At 31.5% G+C, this 10,079-nt stretch overlaps 2 long non-coding RNA genes across 2 annotated transcripts; one reads left to right on the top strand and one right to left on the bottom strand.

The window, feature by feature from the left end:
• Positions 1-1,380: 1,380 nt before the first annotated feature.
• Positions 1,381-5,667, bottom strand: LOC146926029 (uncharacterized). The gene is made up of 5 exons (XR_015008102.1): positions 5,202-5,667; positions 4,618-4,844; positions 3,205-3,280; positions 2,282-2,360; positions 1,381-1,569 (listed from the first exon to the last, which is right to left on the bottom strand). It is a non-coding gene; the product is annotated as an uncharacterized LOC146926029 (long non-coding RNA).
• A 1,028-nt stretch (positions 5,668-6,695) lies between these two features.
• On the top strand, positions 6,696-10,079 carry LOC146926030 (uncharacterized). Its single transcript, XR_015034006.1, has 2 exons — positions 6,696-7,661; positions 9,517-10,079. It is a non-coding gene; the product is annotated as an uncharacterized LOC146926030 (long non-coding RNA).

Here is a 10,079-nt window from a genome sequence, read left to right on the forward strand (position 1 = left end):
TACTGTTAATAAAGGGGTACGTGATTTTGTTTGGTGTAACCCATTTTCAACATACATAGATTATCCTGAAACAATTTTACTCTTAAATCAATTAATTATGTTTCTTTTACCTTTTTTTTTAAGAGACATGTTTCTTTTACCTTTTTAGGTTGGTTTGATAGTGTTGGTTTGCGACTTTAGAGTGTACTCCTCTCAAGGTCTCATGTTTGATTTTTATTGGTGACAATTTCGGTAGACTAGTTTGGATTCTTAAAAAAAAATTAGTGATATTTATGTTGCTATAAACATGTCTTTGTTTAATTCTCAAATTTAAATAGGATCGGTTAATCAAATATATACAATGACTAATGGTCTATTATCATCTTCTAATCTCACACACCATAATTTTTTTTTATTTCTCTTTTATTATTATCCATAATACCTGAAAGAGGGACATGTTACTGTTCGTATTGCACTAGTGACTTATAAAGTAAGCATCATCATTAGAAACTAGTCAATATTCATTATAGCTTGTTTGGACCACTTAAAAAAGATAAGCATTTTAGAAACCTATTAGATCTTTGTGAATGTACACTTTATTAATTAAAAGAAAAGATAAAAACACAATAATATGTCATTAATTTTAATGTAAAAAAAATCAATTTGAATATTAGAGAAATCACAAACAATTGATTTTATCTATTTTTCATGCATTTCAATCACAAACAAAATCACCAACTACCTCATGAACTTACAAAGAACACATGTCTAACTTATTTTTTAGGTATTTAAATACGACTATTTGTTTCATGTATGTCATGTGAGAATGAATATTATATATGTATTAGAAATACAATGTTTGCATCCGTAAGTCATAGCTCAACTAGAAAATGTTGAAATTGGTAGGATGGATATCCATGATGTTCTGGGTTTTAACCCAGAATCTCCTATTTATGCGTGTAAGTTTCATGTGGTGTTGTTTTTTTCACTATATCTACATACCTAAAAATATAATACAAAGCTACAAAATACCCCCTTTAATAGCACTCATTTTGGCTCTTAATAGCGCTTTTCAAGCGCTAAGAAAGCCCCCGCTATAAAAGGTCAGGAGCCTATAATAGCGCTTTCCAAACGCTATTAAATAACAACGTTTCAATAGCACTTTCAAAAAAGCGCTAATAAAGCCTCATTTTTGTGCTATTTTTAACTGATGTTTCTTAGCGTTTTACGAAAAGCGCTATTATATAGCCTTATTTTTGTGATATTTTTAACTGATGTTTCTTAGCGCTTTACATAAAGCGCTAATAAAAGTCCCTATTTTTATTTTATTTCTTTTAAATGAAATCTACGGCCAAAAGCATTATAATAAAATGCTGATCAGACAATACAGCAAGATACTGATTAGAAACACTAGTAATCCATTGATAAAAATAAACACTAGTAATTTGTTGATCAGAAACATAATTACAAATGTCATAAACATTAATCAATCCTAAATGACATCTAATGTACACTTGAATAAAAATGGATTGAGAGGACTCGTGATAAGCGATCCAAATTACTCAATAGATCTACCTCGAGCATATTCTCCTGTGTCGTATGGAATGAAAAATTAATCAAGTATCATTCAATTTCCGGCATAGCCAACAATTTAAAAATAACTCAAAGGATACTAAAGTGCATATAGATTAATCCATTTAAAATCAAAAGAATTTCAGTTGACAAACAATACAATACAATACAATACAATAAATCCAGACATTATGTAATTCATTGTTTGTCTATTAACCTGCCAAACTATCCAGTTCCAATACAAAAATTCCAACAGCCTAATCTTGTGAAATCTAACTTAATTTTGTACTTCCAGACGTAACAACTATTTCAAATTACATTAAAAACGAAAATGATGAAGAAAAAAAAAGAAACTCTTTGGTACGTGGTACGGGTTTGGGTACGCGGTTCGTAAATTTCAAAGAATTCGGACAGGTGATGTTTTATAGTAATATAGGCAGCTAGCACATGTGTTTTATCTAACATAGAAAAATAGCAAGTCCCACATCGGAAGGTTATCTAACATTGTGAGGTAAGTAATTCTATAAATACGGACAACACATTCTGCCTCTAACACACCTGTCCACTACCAAGTGTACTGCAGTACGTTAAATTAGTGTAAATTATTACATTGTTGGTGATTGTATGGTTCTCCGGTACTCACTTTTTAGTGAAATTCATGTGTGAATTATCACGTACCAATACGAAAACGAATTGTGATTCGGTTCGATAGAGAATTAAGAATGTATACCTTTAAAAATACATTCACCAAAAGCGCGATTGAGCGGTAGGGTGGGATAAGTCGAACATCAACCAGTGATTACCAAAACCTGCTATGTGGGAGAACAATGCATTAGATGCCTTCCTTTTTGATTTTTCAGCAACTAATTTAGTAAAACTAACACCTAAAATAAGTAATAAAAAACATATGGGAGAACAATGAGTATGCTTCCCTAAAATGATTCCTTAAAACAAACAGTATGGTTTTCTTTATCACATGCATCAGAGAATTTCTAAATTGCAACATAAGATATTTATACCAAGATTACAAAAATGACATTGTAATATCTCTTACAAAACACTACAAAAATTTGAACACACTGTCTAGTCTCTACTAGTTTGAATTTCATGTTTCAACACTATGTTTCTCAAGTGTCTGTCATATTTAGGCATATTATAATAATCAAAATATAGTTAAAGCAACAAGCCACAAAATCATATTTTTTTAATAACGAAAATATATATTGTTTGTCAAAGACATTTTTTTTTTAAAAAAAACAATCATAATAATTTTTAAAGTAGTTCTATTATATGTCAAAATTGTAAGTGTTAAATTATGTTTGGATAAGCAAACTAACTAATTAAAAACACCTCTAAAAATAGTACAATAATTGAAACATTAGAGTCTAGAGAAGCACAAAGTTTCCTACAAAATCTATCGGCCATTCAGCGCTTGTTTCCTAATAAATTTGCTTACTTGCTAAATGTATTAAGATATGTCTTAACATGCATATGACATAAGCGATAAAATGAAGTGAGAAGAAATATGAACATGTAACCAAAGAAAAGGGGACCCTTTGCCAACAATACCATAAACAAAAATCAATAACATTTATTTTTCTTTTCATCAAAAGGAATGGGAAAATTCAAGTATAGAGAAAATAAAAAACTTACAAAATCCAAGAGCATAGACTTTCATCATCTTGATTTTAACAATCTTCATGTTTTTGGATCCTGTTTCAACCAGGACCTGAAAGTAAATTTAATTGATTAATTATGTGAAAAAAAGGTATGTATAAAATCAAGATAGTGAGAATTCCTATGATCCTAATATCAATGTTCAAACATGATTTGCAGAAATTACCTATAGTCATAGGTTTTTTTTATTGATTTTTGGCTGCACAATACTTAACTCATGAAACTCAATAATTAATGACGTATGCAAAACCAATTAAAGGAAAGCCAATTGTAAATCTTCAACTGGAGTCCACAAGCATGCTTCTACTTCTACAATTTTCTTCATCATTATTCATTTCAAATTACAATTCCTTAGCATCATAAACTACTTTTCGTTCTAAACCAACTTTCAACTCTTAGCAGCATTACAACAAACACATTCCATATTAGAATCACAAATGTGTAATGAGTTAAATTAAATTGTGTTCAAGACATACAAAATATAGCTTCAACAAATTGTCTAAACTCTAAAGACTTACAAGTTTGAGATCATATTATTATCCTTAGCTTGTTCTTCTTGTTATCCTCTATTCAATTCTCAAAATTTGTAGTAGCATAACAGAGCGAAAACATGAAGTCACTAAAACTTGTGCTTTATGAAAGTAATAAACAGTTCTTAAACAATATGAAATCTGTCAAGGTAGTCGTTAAACTATACAAAATCACTATGTTAATAGACACAAAATTCCAAATGATCCAAAACAAGTAGTTTCAATGATATTAAAGAGTCAAGTGTTATGAGCTGCAAGAGTAAAAAAATATTATGAACAAAGATATATGAATCGATAAAGAAAGTACCAATCAATAAATATTAATTAAGAGAATCCACTGGTCATAGTACATAGATTATTTCGAAATTGAAAACGACACCAAAAATCCACACACTCTAAGAGCATTATCAAGAACAAAGTTTATTACTTGGGTATGACAACACAAGTCCATGTTTCAGATTAAGGCATTTAATAAGTATCAGAAACTTGGCAAATAAACATCATGTCATAAATCGGACTCACCCTTTAAACATAGAAAAATCATTCTAATTAAACACAGTTATAATATTATCACCTATTCAGTTTTTTTTCTTTCAAAAAGTCCAAGTTAAAACAAAGACCAGCCATGTCAATCTTAAAGCAAGCAATTATTTACACATTGTAATCTAATGTATCATCAAAGAAAACAAAAATAAAATCACAATTTTGAATTTTTTTTTGTCAATTATCGAACAACTACTATTAATGAATTGGGTCAAGTATGTAAGTTTTTCTTTAGCCCAAATTGTAAAAGCTTTCCCAAATAAACTAGTATTATTAAGGGTCTTGCCTAATAGGTTGAGAAGGAAATCCAACTTACATATTACCAATTTCTCCCTTGCCTTCTTCAGTTCCAATTCCACTAACGCAGAACACACACCTTTCACCATCCATACATCTTTCTCGCGAGCAATTTGTGCTTCCGCTTTCAATTATCGTGTCACCTCAATGTATGCTTTAAAGTGTCCCTCCACGTTCACCGTATCGCATCGATCCGGCGGTTAGGGCGGAGGAGCTTGCCATCACATGTCGACCGGCGTCGACCGGCTGAACATCAAACACAAACCCACCTCATAAATCAAACCAGAACACAAAACCACAAACTTCGAAAAACACAACATTAAACATCGCAAATACAAACAAACCCATCTCAAAAATCAAACAAAAACACAAAAAATAAATTACAAACATCTTCTTCAGTTACTGTAGAAAAACTAACAAAAAATAATCTAAATCCTACACCATATGATTTCAGAAAATCAAATAAAATCGAAATTCAACAAATTAACAAAAAAAATTACTCAAATAAGATATAGCTAAACCAGAACACACAGTGCTTAACCCTAATTTTGATTACAAAACCCATCTCAAAATCAAAGCAAGTGAACAGTAAAGGAACATTACCAGAGAATCAGAAGAACGATTGAGAAGAAGATGACGCGATTGAGAGGTTGATGAAGGAGTTCGGTGATGGAGGAGAAGTAGGAAGCAATTCGTTGGTCGGTGATGGAGAGGTCTGGTGACGGAGGAAAGAAGCGTTCTGGATGATGGAGCTTTGCGTTATGTTCCTTTTTAGTTTTTTTTTTCTGTTTTAACAAAGAAAAGCACTTTAATTTGTGGGCCCGGGTTAATCCCATTGTGTGTGTAGAAAACGCTATCTATACCCCCTCCAACAATAGCGTTTCCTGAAAAGCGCTATTAGTGCGAACCAAAATAATAGCGTTCATAGAAAAGCGCTATCTAACCCAGTTTTTAACATGTTTTTCTTAGCGCTTTCTGAAAAGTGCTATAACAGGTCAATAAGTTGCAATTTCAATAGCATTTATCCAGAAGCGCTATTAAACTTGTGCTATTAAAAGCCAAAATTGTGGTAGTGGCGTTTGGAAATTTTAATTCATGTTACGTTTATGTATTACAGTATATATCTATTATCTTTTAAATAACTATTTTTTTTAAATAATCACATAAAATGTTGTACTGTTATATTATTTTAAGAAAAAACTATAAACTACATCAATTACCACTTTGAAATTAGACCAGGAACACCAACAATATTTATTAATGATATGATCTCTCATTTTTCTTTGTCTATGCTTTTGTATTTTCCTATTTTCTTTTTTTCTTATTTTTGGACGCATGTGTGAAATAAAATACACTTTTACAAACACAAACAAAAGGTATCAAAATTGTAACTTGTAAAAAATAATGGTTATTTTCTAACCATTAACGCATACTATTATAACTTGTCAAAAAAAAAAAAACGCATACTATTATAAAAAAATTGTGTCCCTTTAAATATTTACTTTTACATTTCTTTATATTTAATAAAATATTATATATATATATATATATATATATATATATATATATATATATATATATATGGGGAGAGATATATTGACTCCAAGAGTAAGTCAATAGACTTACTCCAAATCATTGCCATCCATTTTGTTTTAACTCTAACGGTCTTAATTAATTATTTGCTTATGCACCTAAAAAATTCCACACCTAATCAACCAATGGATTGTTCCTTCCGCCACTTTCAATTGTTCTGCAACCAAGGCAATTCTTTCCAATCCATACCTTCATACCAAAACATTATGCTACTAAACAATGGAGATTAATACTGTTTCACATATCTTTCTGATCGATTCAGTGCTGAATTTCAATTTCTTCAATCAATCAATTTAATAAATCTTATTAATTTTTTCTTTCATTATGAATCTGTGATATTTTATATATAATAATTATATTACTTTATCTATATTTATATATTCATATCTATTTTTTTTTTAAGTAAATGAGGTGCATATAGATTTGTAACACCTAAATAGATTAAATAAAGAAAAAGTACAAACAATTTGGGAGACATAAAGCTTGACCCAGTCAAACCAAAAAACCAACAACTCGTGGTATTTACAGACATCCAAATTGCCAAAAATATGATGTGCGAAATGATAAGCACCAAATTCATATTTTGACAGCGGCAAACAAAACCGATTGCCAACACAAAAACAAATCTACACGCCAACAACTCACTACATAGAACACGACAACAACAAACGTGTCAAAGACCATTTTTAGCCATACAATTCACATGTCGACCGCGCACACCCATTTCCGTCAAGACCGGTAACTTTGAAGAACAAACTCATAAGATCATGAAGACAAACCAACCACTATTTATAGGATAACACAATAACAACTACCATGCGAACTAGATTAAGGAGACAAAACGACCACCACCACAAAACAAAACGACCACCGCCACAAAACAACAACGATCTCACCTACTCCAAAATCAGATCCATCAGTTTAAAAAACCTCCAACGACGTCCCAGCGTTGGCGGCGGAAAGCCCAACCACCCCGTTGAAGACGTGACTGGAGGGAGAATCATATCTGACAAACCGGAGACGAAGAGAGATCATCCACGGTGGGTGGTTTGAGAAGAAAGTAAAAATCACCTAGTTTTGAAGCTGGTGGCGCAACAATGGATATTGCGGCGGCACTACAGTGTCGGGGTTATTTACATCTTACAATTAGTGTTGAGATTAATAATTCAAACTTAATTGTAAACCGCAAATAATTCAATTTTGTTAGTTATGCTGCAACTAACTTTACTTTTAGAATTAGAATTAGGTCATTGAATTAACTCATATTCACTTACATAAGTATGTCACATAATAATCAATTTTCTTTCTCATATTCAATCTTCTACTCTCATAATTCTCTCTTCAATTCTCAATTGTTTTGACAAAACCAAAACTAACAAAATAATCTGCAGGTAACGTTTCTGCGAACAAATTCGGTTGTGAATCCACAAAAGGATCCCAAGGAATTTCCGCAGGAAACATATATCGCAGGTAAATCACAGGAAACATATTTTGCAGATAAATCCACAGAAAAATTCCAAGATAAATTTTGTAATATTTATTAGTAACGGCTTACTTAAAAATAATTAGCTTAATCACGTAAATCAATATCATACAAAAACCAAAGTAAGTTGAGTTAAAATCAAAATTTGACAGAGACATTTACAATAAACATCACAAATCAGAGCAGTGGCGGAGCCAGAAATTTTGATTAGTGGAGGCACCATATATTTTATTGTTTGAAGCGGAAATATACATCACAGTTATTCTCTACGATTTGTCATTTTTTGAAAATGATATTATTGAACACTGAAAGTTTTGATCTACCACTTGATAGAACGATTGGACTTGTTAGAAACTTTTCCAATTTGCACTTCGACTTTTTTTTTTCTTCTGATTTGTGATGTGTGGGCTCCTGCCTGCACAAAATATTTTTACCAACTATATTATGTGCGATAGCCTTGATAAAGTTATAAGATCTCCACACACAATTGAGTTCATTACTTCTAATACATATACAGTGGCTCATAGCAATTGATAATTCTAGCAGCTTATACACTCTTGATGTTTTTCTATTCCTAAGGTAAAAGTTAAAACTAACTACCTATAGAGAGCTCTCGTGAGTCTTTCTACCTACAACATGAATTTTTGGCAAACTATTGTCTGATCCCATTGTAGTCCTGCAAAGTTAATTGATACTACCAAAGTATCACTAATGGTCACAAAGTTAATTTATATACGTAAGAGATAAATTTATATTAGTGTGCTGCTAAATAACTTATTGTTAGAATATTTATTTACACATGTGGCACACTGTAAGTTCTTTGCTAGATTATCTTAATAGGTGATCTACCATAGATCAATACTAAATTAAAATAATTAAAAATTCTAATGATGATCGACATTACTATTTAGAAATAGTGGTAGTTGTGCAGCCTTAATAATAGAAGGTTTTACAAATCAGAAAAAAAGTCAAAGTGCAAATTGGAAAAGTTTCTAACAAGTCCAATCGTTCTATCAAGTGGTAGATCAAAACTTTCAGAGTTCAATAATATCATTTTCAAAAAATGACAAATCGTAGAGAATAACTGTGACGTATATTTCCGCTTCAAACAATAAAATATATGGTGCCTCCACTAATCAAAATTTCTGGCTCCGCCACTGAGTACACTTGATTATTTCTCATTTGTTTGTCGTCCTCTCATATTTCTCTCTGTCCGCTCCCTCTCTAATCTCATCCTTCCACTCTTTGCTTCTTCCTCACAATATCAGCGCTTTTAAATTTCCCAACCATGTAAAGCCAATAATAACTTTGATATAGATCCATTAAATTCAAACATTCAAATGAACACTTCGAAGTCTAGATTCATCGGATAAACCCAATAAATTTATACATTATTAATTAAAGATAAAAAGAACAACTTTGATATTCAATGAAGAAAACTGGTAAAGTTATGACCTTTAAGTTTTAACTCATCACCATCAATGATCAAACTTTCATATTCATTAGTTAAAGAGGGAGAACAAATATGCAAAGAAGCATACATGTTAAACGAAGAATACAGCCCATAAAAATCACAAAAAATATCAAAACTCTAAACGTCAATGGCGTTGTGTGTTTCTGTCCTAGAATTATGACCCAATAAAAATTAAAATAAAAATAAAGCACTTCCCCTTCAATAGTTCACATGTTTTGTCTTCTATACCGGTCTATTTTCTTTCCTTCTTCAAGGCTTCCTCGGATATAATTTCTTCCTTTGAATCTATTTTTAATGCATTTTTTTTAGGGAAAGTGAGGATTTTAGGAAAATTTTGTGGATTAAATCATATACAATTTGTTTGACAGATTTGCATTCATTAGTTTGGGCAGTGAATGGTGAGGTGTGGAAGTAGTGTTGGTGACTGTTTACCTGGGAGGAAGAACATGTGAGGGAGCTTAGTGAGTTGGTAACTACTATTGTTTTGCAAGAGGCTGGAGAGGATAGGTAGGTTTGACAGTTAAATTCGTCCAAAAGCTACTCGATGAGTAACACGTATGACTACTTGACTTCTACGAACATCAATGTTACTTCTGACAACAGTTACAATGTGTGGTTAAAAGCAGTTCTGCTTAAAGTTTCTCTGTTTGTTTGACATTTGCTTCTTAACCGCATCCCTACTAAAGACAATCTGCTAAGGAGAGGAGTGATTAATAATAATGGTTGTCTTTGCATAGGAGGGTGTAGAATGAATGAAGATAGGGATCGTTTATTTGTTGGTTTGTTTGTTTTTTTTTTTTGGAAAGATTATGGCCTTTGGTGGCAAATTGGTTAGGCTGTGAAATAGTAGCTCGTGGTTTTCTTTAAAAGCATTGTATGCATTTTGGTGCTTTAAGTGGTTTTTCGGAAAAGAGGATTGACTTTCGATGAA

This window comes from Medicago sativa, chromosome 4 (genome assembly GCF_051527215.1).
Source record: "Medicago sativa cultivar Bolivia chromosome 4, Bolivia_mono, whole genome shotgun sequence".
Taxonomy (NCBI): Eukaryota; Viridiplantae; Streptophyta; class Magnoliopsida; order Fabales; family Fabaceae; genus Medicago; species Medicago sativa.